This window comes from Palaemon carinicauda, chromosome 6, assembly GCF_036898095.1.
Source record: "Palaemon carinicauda isolate YSFRI2023 chromosome 6, ASM3689809v2, whole genome shotgun sequence".
NCBI classification, from domain to species: domain Eukaryota; kingdom Metazoa; phylum Arthropoda; class Malacostraca; order Decapoda; family Palaemonidae; genus Palaemon; species Palaemon carinicauda.
In genome coordinates this window covers 2243736-2258554 of record NC_090730.1, presented here as the reverse complement: position 1 = coordinate 2258554, position 14819 = coordinate 2243736, and the positions used below count along the sequence as shown (strand labels likewise).

The 14819-nt window shown below is 36.9% G+C and overlaps 1 long non-coding RNA gene across 1 annotated transcript in view; it reads right to left on the bottom strand.

Moving 5' to 3' along the window:
- Nucleotides 1-963: 963 nt before the first annotated feature.
- Nucleotides 964-14819, bottom strand: part of LOC137642369 (uncharacterized) — a 16995-nt gene continuing 3139 nt past the window's right edge. Inside the window, exons 2-4 of the long non-coding RNA XR_011044760.1 lie at nt 6437-7207; nt 4882-4992; nt 964-1361 (exon numbers count right to left, since the gene is read on the bottom strand). This is a non-coding gene — a long non-coding RNA (uncharacterized lncRNA). The remainder of the gene's footprint in view (nt 1362-4881; nt 4993-6436; nt 7208-14819) is intronic.

The following is a 14819-nucleotide window of genomic DNA, read 5'->3' as shown; positions in this document are numbered from 1 at the left end:
TTTTTTGTCATTTTCTTCCTTGAAGTTTATTCATGGTTTGTCATCCTTTTTCTTCCTTGGAGTTTATTCATGGTTTGTCGTCCTTTTTCTTCTTTGGAGTTTATTCATGGTTTGTCGTCCTTTTTCTTCCTTGAAGTTCGTTTATTCATGGTTTGTCATCCTTTTTCTTCTTTGGAGTTTATTCATGGTTTGTCGTCGTTTTTCTTGCTTGGAGTTTATTCATGGTTTGTCGTCGTTTTTTTTCCTTGGAGTTTATTCATGGTTTGTCGTCCTTTTTCTTCCTTGGAGTTTATTCATGGTTTGTCGTCCTTTTTCTTCCTTGGAGTTTATTCATGGTTTGTCGTCCTTTTTCTTCCTTGGAGTTTATTCATGGTTTGTCGTCGTTTTTCTTCCTTGGAGTTTATTCATGGTTTGTCGTCGTTTTTCTTGCTTGGAGTTTATTCATGGTTTGTCGTCGTTTTTTTTCCTTGGAGTTTATTCATGGTTTGTCGTCCTTTTTCTTCCTTGGAGTTTATTCATGGTTTGTCGTCGTTTTTCTTCCTTGGAGTTTATTCATGGTTTGTCGTCGTTTTTCTTCCTTGGAGTTTATTCATGGTTTGTCGTCGTTTTTCTTCCTTGGAGTTTATTCATGGTTTGTCGTCGTTTTTCTTCCTTGGAGTTTATTCATGGTTTGTCGTCCTTTGAGATTATTAAGTTTGTGTTTTCTTACCAACATTTTCCATTTTTGATTCCTGGAACTTTCAAGAGAACTTTATTTTCTGAGATCGTGGATCGTCAGCAAATACCCTCAGTTGAGTCACTAAGCTACAGTAACTCCTACACTAGAAATGCAAGGATCCCTCTACATATGTCTGGATTACTTTCATCCATGGCATTTACACATCCACCTCTTTCCTTATACACCTGACAACACCAAGTTGACTAAAAAATTCTTCACTCAAGGGGTTAACAACTGTAATGTAATTGTTCAGCGGCTACTTTTCACTTGGTAAGGGTAGAAGAGGCTCTTTAGCTATGGTAAGTAACTTCTAGGGGAAGGAGACTCCAAAATCACACCAGTCTAGTCTTGGGTAGCACTATAGCCTCTGTACCATGGTCTTCCACTGTCTTGGGTTAGATTTCTCTTGCTTGAGGGTACACTCAGGCACACACTTGTTTCCTTAATTCCTTTCCTCACTGGGCTATTTTCTCTTTTGGAACACTTGGCCTTATATCATCTTGCTTTTCCAACTAGGGTTGTAGCTAGCAAGTAATCCGTAATAATAATAACGGACAGGCAGTATGTAGACTAGCAGCTTTTTCTGAGCCTCCTATTTCTTTATTTTTTATAAATTCTGGAGGCTGTATCTGCCTTAATAGTTCTGCAAATAAAAGAAAAGTTCTATATAGTAAGCTAGTCTCATGTAAATACCAAATGGAAGAGCATAAAATTTCAATTAATCTAAGATAGTTCTCTTACATACCTACTGACCTAACGCAGTACATGACCTAACGCAGTACATGACAAAATAAGTTATGTGACTGATTACAATGAGGAAATTTTTCAGTACAAACCATGTTGCAACAACTCACTGGAAACTTGAAAGGAAATTAGTAACCACAGAGCTTTTTACAATACAGTAAGTTCAACTGAGCACTAACATGATTAACAGCATATACATTTAAATTATTATTTGGGTAAAGTTATCCAACATTCCATAATTTTTGGTTATCAATTCTATAGCAATTATGCTGCTGCAGCGCATCATGGGCTTCTTACAACGAGATTGAATTTACTTGAAAAAAACAAAATTCTGACAAGTTACCCATGACAAACTGGTTATTGCACTAACTTTTTCCTAAAATCTTTATGATCAGACCCAGAATTCATGAGAGCAATACCATTACACTATTTTTGTAAACTATCATTGTACAATTATAGAATCTCTAAAGGAAACAAATATTTGGCAAAAATACTTAAAACTAACTCAACTTGCAACAATAAGTTTTTCTTATCGTGTACTGTATGTCTAAAATTACAAATACCTATATTAATTTGCATTTTTCCTAATTATACAAACTTGAGTCTTAATAAAAGTGCGATTTTAGCAATGCTAGATAAGGCCGTTAAAACAGGCCAATGAGCCCTCACTCTGACCTACCACCTTTGACTTGAGGGGTGATCGAGGCTCGAAGTATAACTAAACAAATACAGGTTTGTATAGATAGAAAAAATAAAAATGACTGTGATTTGTTCCTACACTAACATATACCTTCAACATTTAATAGAGGACTTGTCCTTGGGAGAGGAAGACCCTTTAACAAAAGTAGCTGACTTACTATCATGAAAAATGCCCGAACACTTGCTGTACAGGTGTAAAAGTGATAAGTCCTGTCAATCTCCTAACAACAGTGTCAAAAAGTGTCACGTACACGTTGATTGAAACCTCTGAGGTCATGTGAATGACCTCAGTCCGCTGATTGGCCTGGGAGTGTATGCTGTCTTGTAATTACGCTGCTATTCAAGACCAACATTCTAAGAACTTCATATAAAATTTATACTTGAATTTTTTAAAAGTAGAATAGTGAAGCGAAAGGAACATTAACCTTATTTTATGCATTTGTATGTTCGTGTCCTGGTTGATTGTTCGCCCAAGAATAGTGTAAAATGTTCAAGAATGGTTAAAAGAGCACTTATCTTTATTAATGTGATTGACAATTTTTCGGCCCTTTCAAGTAACTGAAGTGTGCTCAAGACTATGTAATTTTTTATTGAAACACACTGTTGAATCGCAGATTCGTGTCTACCTAATCCTGCTTTCTGAAACTTTATTTTTATTAAATTGTTGAGAACTTTGACAGAAGATGCCACAGGTGTTAAGCTAAGTCACAACCAGAAACTGGTAGACTGCTAATGAACACCTTATAACCATGGAGCATATGTTGTCAGAATGATCATAATGAAAAACTAGTTGCATGCATTTGACCATCTTCCCCTCACCTAGCATAATGGACAAATTTTTGAACAAAACTTGCATGTAAGAAAAGTTGCTTAGTCATGTGACGCTCCTACATCTAGCATTTAGTTCCAACAAATAAGAGTGACTGCTGCATCCCACGGGAGGAGACGAAAAAAGTGGTAGAAATACCAGTGATTTACCGATCATTCAAGACTTCATAATCAATCTTAGACCAATGGTTCACAATCCATGAAAGCTAAATATACTGCACTCCCTCTCGAGTAACTATCACTATGTCAAGAATACTGGTATCCAGGGACCTGTTTGTATACTTAGGTATTGAGTAGGGGTGGCTCTGTCTTTATCAGACTTGTATTAAAGAATTCTGCCACACAAGTTCTTCAAGACCTGGGAGAGATCTGATATGGCTGACTTCTTGCGCACGAATCCAAGATGGACCCTACATCTGGCGTTCTAGGATCTACCCATATTCTTTCCATTGTAGGAGGAATCATAGTATCACAGAACTTTGAGAGAAGTAATTTTGGCTCCCAAATAGTCACTTCCTGTAAGGAATAGAAAGATACGATATGAATGGCTGGGTTCTAGGTCTTCCTGGACAGAAGCAGTAGAGAGCCTCTATTCTTCTTGCCATCTCCTGCTTGCTTTGTCTGAACTCTCAGTCTAGGATATTTGTGACTAAGCATTATATACCATCCATTCTACTGTTTAAGAGGGGATCACTGAGAGGCCTGCTAACTCTAGTAACATTCCTGTGGCGAACTCCATAAAAGCTCCAGTCTTCGTGTTTCCCGCAAGGAGTCCAGACCCAACTACAATCCTTTTAACTAGCTAAGCTACAACCCTAGTTGGAAAAGCAGGTTTCTATAAGCCCCTATGGTTGATATAGGGATGTCTTTAGGTGCAGTATGTCTAAAGTGTACTAGCAAGCAAATATAGAACTCTTGTCTCTGGCCTTAATAGTATGGAAAGGTGTGCACTGGAAAGAGGTCATGCAAATACGGTAGGACCCACACGCAGAAAAAAAGCTCTCATTGGTATTTTCCTGTAGAAGAGCATAAACAGGCGAGGGCACACAGTCCTCTGCGTTTGAGTAGTCATCTTCATCTTCATTGAAAGCAATCAAGAGGACTGGTAACAGAAGTTTCTCCCATATATCACACGTATGTAACTTCTATTGATCTGTCTTTGGACTACTTCATCCCAAATGACCGTGTGATGAGATGAAGGCAAGGCAGAAGTGGAGGAGCTTTAAGTTCTCCCAAGTGTCGTTCAGGCCGATGATATTTGAATGGCAAAACGGTCATGGGAACTCCATGAAAAGGTGGCACAACCAACTGATACATCCGTAGTGCCTTCTCGGGAACAGGAATGGACTGAAATGAGGGGTTGTGGTACCTTTCTGCTTCATATTTGGCAGCCGTAAAACCACAACCTTCCAACAGTGCACATCAATGTCTACAGATTGCCAACATTGTCATCCTCACCAGGTCACACCAGCGAGGGAATAAACAGCAAACAGGAATGTGTAACAAGAACAAGAATGCGGTATGGTTTTCAGCAGGTTTACACAGTGAATTATCACAGCTATGGTCACCATAAAACCATTGGAAATTAGTCCTTCCTTTTAAATATCTAACGACAATCTGCTAACTCATCTAAAAGAAAAAGCTAAAGACAGAGTCGAGGGCACCGGAAATATCCAGCTTCGCTGAATACATACTCCTATTAAAGGACTAGGGTTTGTATTTATGTAGGAACAAAACGATACCAGTTGTCCATTTGACCGTGAACTAGACTGGAAAACAAAATATTCATATTCTTTTGTACAATGATTTTTGTAAAGAACTATATTCAACCTACTATCCTTTTTCAACATGATTAGGTCAAGAAATTACATGACAAAAAAAAAAATCCTTACCATTCATTAGGTAGTGAAAAGTCCAATTATAGCTTAGAAAAATCCAGTTGCTCCACTCCGAAGTTGCTCTGCGGTAGATTTGGAGCCCACATTTCATAACAGCCAACTCCTCTGAAATAAATTATAGTACACTTAGTTGATACCAACCTCCCTTATCTCTGACAGATCAGTATTTTGAGGCTAATAATCCAGGAAAATGATACTAAATAAGCATGTCCTCCTTTTTCCCCACACCTTTGTAAATTCAAAATGCTAAATACCAAACTTAAAAATCGTACTGACCCTTATCTAGATCTCTGAAGGTTAAGAAGCCAAGAGTAAATTAAGCTTACAGCCTAAAAGTAAAAGATGCATGTGTACTAGTCATGTTTGGCTAGTGCCCCTTTAGTCAAGTTTGAAAGCAGGCATGCCCTTGACCAAGTTTGAAAAGCATGCCCTTGACCAAGTTTGAAAGTAAGTGCCCCCTTGGTCAAGTTTGAAAGTAAGCGTGCCCCCTTGGTCAAGTTTGAAAGTAAGCGTGCCCTTGATCAAGTTTTGAAAGAGTGACAGTAAGTGTGCCCTTGTCGAGTTTGAAAGTAAGTGTGCCCTCCATCAAATTTGAAAGTACTGTAAGTGTACCCTTGGTCAAGTTTGCAGGTAAGCGTACCCTTGGTCAAGTTTGCAGGTAAGCGTGCCCTTGGTCAAGTTTGCAGGTAAGCGTGCCCTTGGCCAAGTTTGCACGTAAGCGTGCCCTTGGCCAAGTTTGCACGTAAGCGTGCCCTTAGTCAAGTTTGCGCGTAAGCGTGCCCTTAGTCAAGTTTGCGCGTAAGCGTGCCCTTAGTCAAGTTTGCAGGTAAGCGTGCCCTTAGTCAAGTTTGCAGGTAAGCGTGCCCTTAGTCAAGTTTGCACGTAAGCGTGCCCTTAGTCAAGTTTGCACGTAAGCGTGCCCTTAGTCAAGTTTGCACGTAAGCGTGCCCTTAGTCAAGTTTGCACGTAAGCGTGCCCTTGGTCAAGTTTGAAGGTAAGCGTGCCCTTGGTCAAGTTTGAAAGTAAGCGTGCCCTTGGTCAAGTTTGAAAGTAAGCGTGCCCTTGGTCAAGTGATCAAAAGGTTCTGTACAGTTAACGAAACGTAGAGATACCAGAAACTCAAGACTGACTTTCATACACATTGACAACATGACATTTCAAGAAGTCTAGATTTCCGCAACACTAGTTCACAATGTCAAGCTACATTAAGACAAACATTAAGAATCAATTCAAATTTGTGAAATATAATGGAAATTATACTGCTATAGTTCTACCAAAAATATCTTTAAAATATGATTAAAGGTTCCCTATAGTTCCTGACTACAGTATAGTGATGTTTGATGATCAAATTTGTCATTTAAATGTTAATGCCTTCAGTGGCAACAAAGAAATTTTTACTACAACATTCTTGCACTCGTACCGAACTTTTGATTAATGATAAATTAAATTTTTCAACTTCAGCCAAGAAATTAGAAAAATATTATAAAAATCATTAACTTATCTTTCAAATTTGATGACAGATTCCTGAATCCTGTCCTGTTTTCCTTACCCGTTCTATGTTGACTTTTATTTTCAACATTTTGACGAAGTGGGAGTTTAGTTTGGTCATTTCAATACATCCATAAGATTTATTTGATACAACCAAGACTATAGTCTAGCATTTGATTTCTATAAGTGTCTTAAGTTTTTTTTTATCTATGAATAATAAATCTTTACAATCCTAATCATACGATGTTTGCATAGCTTAATTTCATGCAATAAAATGTTTTTTTGACAATTTACATAAATCATTCTTTCTTCCAAATAGCGGAACTGATTGTTGGGTAAATTAGAAATATTGTTAATTGTTAATTTCGTGATTTAAGTGAAAGTTTATTTCGTTATTATAAATTTCAAATTCTAGGATAAACTTAATTACGTGATTTTAACTTGAAAAATGCTAATTTGATCTTTCTATAATCGTCATTAACAAAATAAATTTATGCAACAAATAATTTTAAGGTCAAAGATGTTTAAACCACAATAGATGATTACATTATAATTGTTTAAAACCAAGTCATTTGCAATTTGACTTGGGAGAACTGCTCTGTTCGGGGAAATTTCTCAATTCTTTAAGTGACTGTGTTTACCCGTTTTGAGCAGGCTATTATCAAAATTAAAAGTTTTGAGATAAAATATAAAGTGGCGGTTATAATAGTTTTTTTTTTTTACTTTAGCGAAATAACTTAAAAAAAAAACTTCAATGAGCTGTATCAAATAGATCTTATGGATGAATGGAAATGAGATCAAAATTTCAGTCTGCCTTGATAGGTATCCATTTCTGAAAAGAAAATGAATAACAATGAACGACCTTGTAAATATAATTTGATATAAATAGTCTTTTCAATGACGAAGAAATAACATGGTTTGTAATGTGGGGCTCCAAGACTATACAAGAAGCTCCCTAACTAAGTATCTAAAAGAATGCCTGAACAAACTAGAACTAGAAACAAATGTTAACACAAGACACATGAATGACAAACATGGGCTGTCTGAACCAAGAACAAATAGTAAATTTGGTGAAAGGGCTTTTAGCTACTGTGCGCCTAGACATTATAATAAACTGCCAACTGAAATGAAGGACCTAAAGGGAGCAATTGAATTTAAGAAGAAACTAGAGACATTACTTTTCACAAGATCATATGATTTGGAAGATGCTACAATCAAAGAATTGTATAAGTTATAATGAAAATGTTTCGTTAGATGATTAATATGGACCCGCCCGAGAAGTAGTTCACTCGACTTCAGTGGAGGGTTGGATTTAAACCCAAAACAAGTAAACAAGTAAGCAAGTAACTAGACATACGAAAGACTGAAGATATTAAGACATTCAAGAAGAAACTAGACTTCTAAGTGGTTCGTTAATGTGGATTTGCCAATATACCAAATGCCTAAGAATATATACGATCAATTGATGATGTAGGGCACAGGGTTCCCCTCTCTGAAGACTATAAAAAAACAGCCCTTAAAGTAAGTAAAGTATCTAATAGGCAATTAAAATAAGTGTTACAATTCATTTCGAGTTGGAAGTGGGACTAAGTCATTGTATGTTTTTTAGGTTGAACAGGCCGACATTTTTTATAGTGTATATGATATATCTTTTTATGTTACTATTCTTAATATGTTTTATTAATAGTTAATTTCTCATACCGTTTATTTCCTTATTTCCTTTCCTCACTGGGCTATTTTTCCTTCTAAGCTCTTTGGCTTATAGCATCTTGCTTTTGTAACTAGGGTTGTAGCTTGGGTAATAATAATAATAATAATAATAATAATAATAATAATAATAATAATAATAATAATAATAATAATAATAATAATAGGCGGATACACATCACATTTTGTTATCAAAAATTAAAATAAAATTAAAAACATATGAACCGTATAATCCGTGGAAGTTATCTGCTAAACCCAACTTTGTATATTCAGAGAGAGAGAGAGAGAGAGAGAGAGAGAGAGAGAGAGAGAGAGAGAGAGAGAGAGAGAGAGAGAGAGAGAGAGAGATATCAGCTGACGACTTGTTTGAAGTACATTGTCTATAAGGGGGGGAGGGGCCGGTATATAAGTTCTCTATGAACAATATTAGTAATTTTCTTAACCCTAATTTAGCAAACTTCTCTTTACTTTTAGATTGGGACATTATGGAAAATAAAGATCACAAACAAACAAAAAATATATAATCACGATATATTAACAAAGATAAACTAAGTATAAGAAACTTAAAATGAGAAATATGGATCATGAAGCAAATGGCAAATTTTCATTTCGCAAGTAGGCCTCTCTAGGACATATAAACTTTGTATATCCCGCATTTCTTCTGGACAAATTCACGCTTATGGCCTACATAGTTATTGTCTCTAACACATCATGCACCTTTAAGCATAATCACAGCCTATAAATTACTAATATATAAGCGAAAATACAAATAAATAACTTAGACGTGAGGCACTTTGTAACTTGTAATCTTATGAAATATAGAAAATGGGTTATTTCTACCTTCAGCATAAACGAAAACGTTAATATATTAAGGGGAACTAATGTAATAGCTTTGACCGAAATATTTGACAGATGAAAATACAGACCTGGTAATAGGGTCTTTGTATTCCATATATACTTAAGAATAAAGAAAAAAATCACTAGAATAACTATTTGAACCGATTTGATTTTTTACCCTTTAAACAATGAACCTCTAATCTCAATGCTCAAAATAAATGTCAAAATATAATTTTTCAAATATTCGAAATATACGATTTTAAAGATTTTGTAACTTATTTAAATGTTTAATGCATTGTTTTCTCAGTTATTCGATGATGTGAATTTGACAATTAACGCTGAATAGGCTAAATGAGATCCTAAATACCTTAGAATCTATATGATATGCTCATATGACCTATAGTGCTTAAGATTTCCTTGGATAATAGGCCCGGAAAAAACATCACTAAGTAATTGGAGGCTTTAAATGCCACTCATAAATAGCAGAGATAAGGGACAGTGACATTGCCCTATCAAGCAGGACAATGCCAGAGAGACAGATCATACATACTGTACACATGATCAACGCCCAAGCCGCTTCTCCAAGCTAGGACCATGGAGGGTCAGGCATTGACTAGACCTTTAAACCCCTATCCTTAGCTCACAAGGATGGTGAGGTTGCAGTGACCTAAGAAACTAACGAGTTAGAGCGGGACGTCACCACATCGGCCACCATAACCCTAAAATACCATGTGATGAAATAAGCAATGTAGGCCTAATGAAATAAATTGTAATAAAAGATTTCACATTCAATCAACATTCTTAAGTTTTTAATAAAATATCCGATATTCTTAAAACATGCTTCGCTTGGATAATCGGTACACCGGAATAGCTTTTATTTTAATTAAGCTTTTCTTATGGCAGCATAAGCTGTTGCCCTTAAAAGCCGCTCACAACGCCTTCACTTTGTTTGAACTTCTCAGACCACGATTTGCCGTGGAACTTACAAATACGATGCCCCAAAATTAAACTGGATACTTGGGCATTATCTATACTCCTCTATCTTCTAGAGGAAAATATTTTCTCAAGTATACACGGGTTATTGGCACAGAAACCATACACGCTCAGTAAGCGTACAGATTCAGTTGTCATTCAGTTAGCGTACAGAAACAGACACTGCTTACGCACAGAAACAAAACACTGTAAAGCGTTCAGAAACAATAGACGTTGAGCCATCATCGAAACAAAACCAGAAATAATAGATATTCAGCCGCAATATAGAAACAATAGACACTCAGCTACCATATAGCAACAATAGACATTCAGCTACCATATAGAAACAATAGACAGTCAGCCACAATATAGAAACAATAGACACTCAGCTACAAAAAGATAAGACACATTCAGCCACAATATAAAAACAATAGACATTCAGCTACAAAAAGATAAGAGATATTCAGCCACAATATAGAAGCAATAGACATTCAGCTACAATATGAAAAGACTTTTTGCCTGAATGTTTTTTTTTTTTTATTTTTTTTTTTCCATTGCACCTATTTTTCTAGTCCCAATGCTAACTTGTTTTATTGCTCCAATACTAACATTTTTATTACCCCAATGCTAACTTTGTTCTTGCCTAAATGCTAACTTTGTTCTTGCCCCAATGTCAACTTTGTTCTTGCCCCAATGTCAACTTTGTTCTTGCCCCAATGTCAACTTTGTTCTTGCCCCAATGTCAACTTTGTTCTTGCCCCAATGTCAACTTTGTTCTTGCCCCAATGTCAACTTTGTTCTTGCCCCAATGTCAACTTTGTTCTTGCCCCAATGTCAACTTTGTTCTTGCCCCAATGTCAACTTTGTTCTTGCCCCAATGTCAACTTTGTTCTTGCCCCAATGTCAACTTTGTTCTTGCCCCAATGTCAACTTTGTTCTTGCCCAAATGCTAACTTTGTTCTTGCCCAAATGCTAACTTTGTTCTTGCCCAAATGCTAACTTTGTTCTTGCCCAAATGCTAACTTTGTTCTTGCCCAAATGCTAACTTTGTTCTTGCCCAAATGCTAACTTTGTTCTTGCCCAAATGCTAACTTTGTTCTTGCCCAAATGCTAACACTTTCTGTCCAATGCTAACACTTTCTGTCCAATGCTAACTTTTCTTGCCACAATCCTAATACTTTTCTTGCCCCAATTCTAACATTTTTCTTGCCCGAAATACCACTTTTCCTGCCCGAAATGCTAACAATTTTCTTGCCTCAAAGCAAACACTTTTCTTGCCCCAATGCTAACACTTTTCTTGCCCCAATGCTAACACTTTTCTTGCCCCAATGCTAACCCCTTTCTTGCTCCAATGCTAACACTTTTCTGGCCCCAATGCTAACTTCTTTCTTGCCCCAATGCTAACATTTTTCTTGCCCCAATGCTAACATTTTTCTTGCCCCAATGCTAACACTTTTCTTCAATGGCATAGCCAAAGGGGGGCAATTGCCCCGCTTGGGAAAATCTTGACCCCTCCCCCTCCACGAGAGGAGTCTTCTTGGCCCCCTCTCAGAATTTAAAGTTTTCAGGTCGTTTGTTGTAATATCTCTACTGAAATGATTGTCCCAATACCACCCCTTGCTTCAAAACACTTAATAATCATTAGATTTGAAACACTTCTTGGATTTGGGCAAATTTATAAGATTGAAAATATTCACACATTTTCTATTGTGTTTCGATTATGTAGGTTTGACGATACTGAAACGCCGTATGATTCTCCAAAATACCTAAGAATGTACACAACAGATTTTATAGGTCCTGTACAGCAGAGGGATATCTATCCCCGTGTGAAAGGAACAGGAAAATATTGCTTAAAGTAAACCTTAAAATTTCGGTAAAATTGTTTTAAAAAGACATGCTCTTCAATTAACTTTTTTAAAAGCCATTAATCCCTTTTACGAACAGCTACGTGCACTAATAGTAAAATTGTTAATTGCTTCTCTTGTAGTTTCCTAATTTCCTTTCCTCACAGGGTTATTTTCCCTGTTGGAGCCCACAGACTTATAGCATCCTGCTTTCCCAACTAGGGTTGTAGCTTAGCAAACAACAATAACGACGGCGACAGTAATAATGGCCCTTCTCCTTTGCCACGCTTCGTTTCACGCCCGGTTATAAAATTCTCCGCCAGGGGACCGGATACTCACTACCATGACAGAATGTACCGTAATAGTTTAAATATGTCGAATATGGATTTTCAATTCAATGATAATGTTTTACGTAAAACAAATCAGGCATGAGCTTTTTTACCAAAAAACTAATTACACGTTCTATGGGCAACAAGAAAATTCAATTATCCATTTAGCTTGAAATAACTTAATTATTGCATATTTCATGACAGTGCACGCTGTAGATTCAATATACGATACATGTTTAATTTACATCGGAAACCCTTAAAGGCTTCTGAAGGACGGCAGAGGCATGGGATAGTGACATTGCCATAGCATGCAGAACAATGCACTAGAGACTAGCCATATACTATGATCAGCTCTCAAGCCCTCACCACCCAAGCTAGGACCAAGGAGGGCCAGGCAATGGCTGCTGATGGCACGGCAGATAGACCTATTTCTCCCCCAAACCACCCATTTTTAGTTCATAAGGATGGTGATGTTGCAGCGACCAAAAGAACTAATGAGTTTGAGCGGGATTCTAACCCCAGTCTGGCAATCACCAGGTAAGAACTTTAGCACAAGCTTATTTTTCATCAGCATAAAATGTCACTTCACGCATCTTTTAGTATACAAGTTCACTAAAACTTTAAAGTAAGTAATGCAAGTTTTGTATTCTTAACTATTTCAGTATTTTTCCTTTACTTGTAATCGTTAAACAAAGACCAATTGAAATGCTATTTTTTCATTTATTAGAAAAAATAAGCCAAAAATGCAGTAGTAATGTCATTGCTTTCACTTACGAGTATTATTAGAAGTTAGCTAAAAATAACAAGGTACTAACTAGCTGGTTTCCAGTCCAATTATAGATTATACGTGGTCGTCCATATGTTAATTTAAATAAGGATCAAGGAGTGAATTTAACACATCCTATTATGAATAAGAATCACGAACAAAGAATTTATCCTAGTTATCTTTCGGAATTAATAGCCATATATGATTATGATCACGAATAGGAAATTTAAAAACCAGGTGTATGTTTCCATTAAGCAATATTTGACTGGAGGAGGAGGAGGAGGAGGGAGGGAGGGAGGGAGGGAGGGAAGGAGGGAGGGAGGGAGGGAGGAAATCAGGTACTCGGAAATTTACAGTAAGAAAATTTTATTTTTCTAGAACCAATAGGCTAGAAAATTTATAAGTTTTCTGATACCAGTCTTTCTTCAAAATAAGACAAGCTTGTACTATATGTAATTCATGTTCAGTTAAATACAACACGCCTTTCGTGAGACGAAGGTAAAATCCTATTTAACAGTAGTAAATTAATTTGCTTAACTCGTTACCAAAAGGTACATATATCAAAAATTTCAAAGTCCCTTTCTCAATATAGATTATAAAGTCTTTGCTTGAGGATAATATTTGGGCACCCTATTCTAATTTCTCTTCCTCTTCTTTTGATAAAGTTTTTAGTCAATAAAGGAGATATTTACATTAATGTTACTGTTCTCAAAATATTTTTCTTTATTTCCTTTCCTCATTGGGCTACTTTTGTTGGAGCCCCAACTGGGGGCTTTTCCAGCTAAATAATAAAGCTGAATACGCTATGTGATAATTATATCCAACAATATACATATATCTTGTAGGTCCTGTATGGCACAGGGTTTACATGTGATCAACCAGGAAAACAGCTCTTAAAATATATCTTGAGATAACTAATACGATCTTACTCTTATCTACAGAAAATTATCGAGATTTTTACAAATGGAGTTATCCCTACAGCTTTTCCTAAATACCCTAGGACAGTGGTTCCCAACATGGGGGAAATTTCCCCCTGGAGGGAAATTTGAAGCTTCCAGGGGGGAAATAATTACACTACCTACTAACTAAAACAAGCGGAAAATGTCCTCATAGTATGGGCGGCAATTTGTTGTTAGCCATTCAAATTGTGATATGATCATATCAGTTCTCACTGACATAATATTCAAGGGGAGAATTGGAGTATCATCCCCATTTCTGAGGCAGGCGAGTGGGCATGAGGGCTGGCGGGGCATGAGGGCTGGGCGGGGCATGAAGGGGGGAATCTGGATGGTTGAACTGGGTGCAGGGGGGGAAATGACAGGAAAAAGGTTGGGGACCACTGCCCTAGGACATAACCTCCCCTAGAACATTAACAGTACCAAGAAGTTCTACTCGTAATAAGACTTTTCAACAATGCATTGTGGTTGGGGTGGCCTTAGTGGTACTGTCCTTATCTGATGATTGCCAGACTGGGGTTCAAGACCCGCTCAAACTGGTTAGTTCCTTTGGTCGCTGCAACCTCACCATTTTTTGTGAACTAAGGATAGGGGGGTTCGGGGGAGCCCATAGGTCTTATCAACTGAGTCATCAGCAGCCATTGCCTGGCCTGAACATATGTATAATTATTACTTGCAAGCTACAACCCTAGTTGGAAAAGCAGGATGCTATAAGCCCAGGGGCTCCAACAGGGAAAATAGCCCAGTGAGGAAAGGAGGAAAGGAAAATAGGGAAAATTAAATATTCTATGAGTCTCTCCAAGAGCATTGTCCTGCTTATTAGGGCAATGTCGCTGTCCCTTGCCTCTGCCATTCATGAGCGAACTTTAAATAACGAGTTTTCTTCTTTTCGTACTGAATTGATGGTACGGTAAATGTTGAAACCAGATTGGCTCTTTTTCAGCGACCTCGAGTAACTAGTACAAAATTTTATTTGCGTTTATTAAATTATATTTATTCATCTGATGTTCAAAGAACGGCAGAATATGCACGC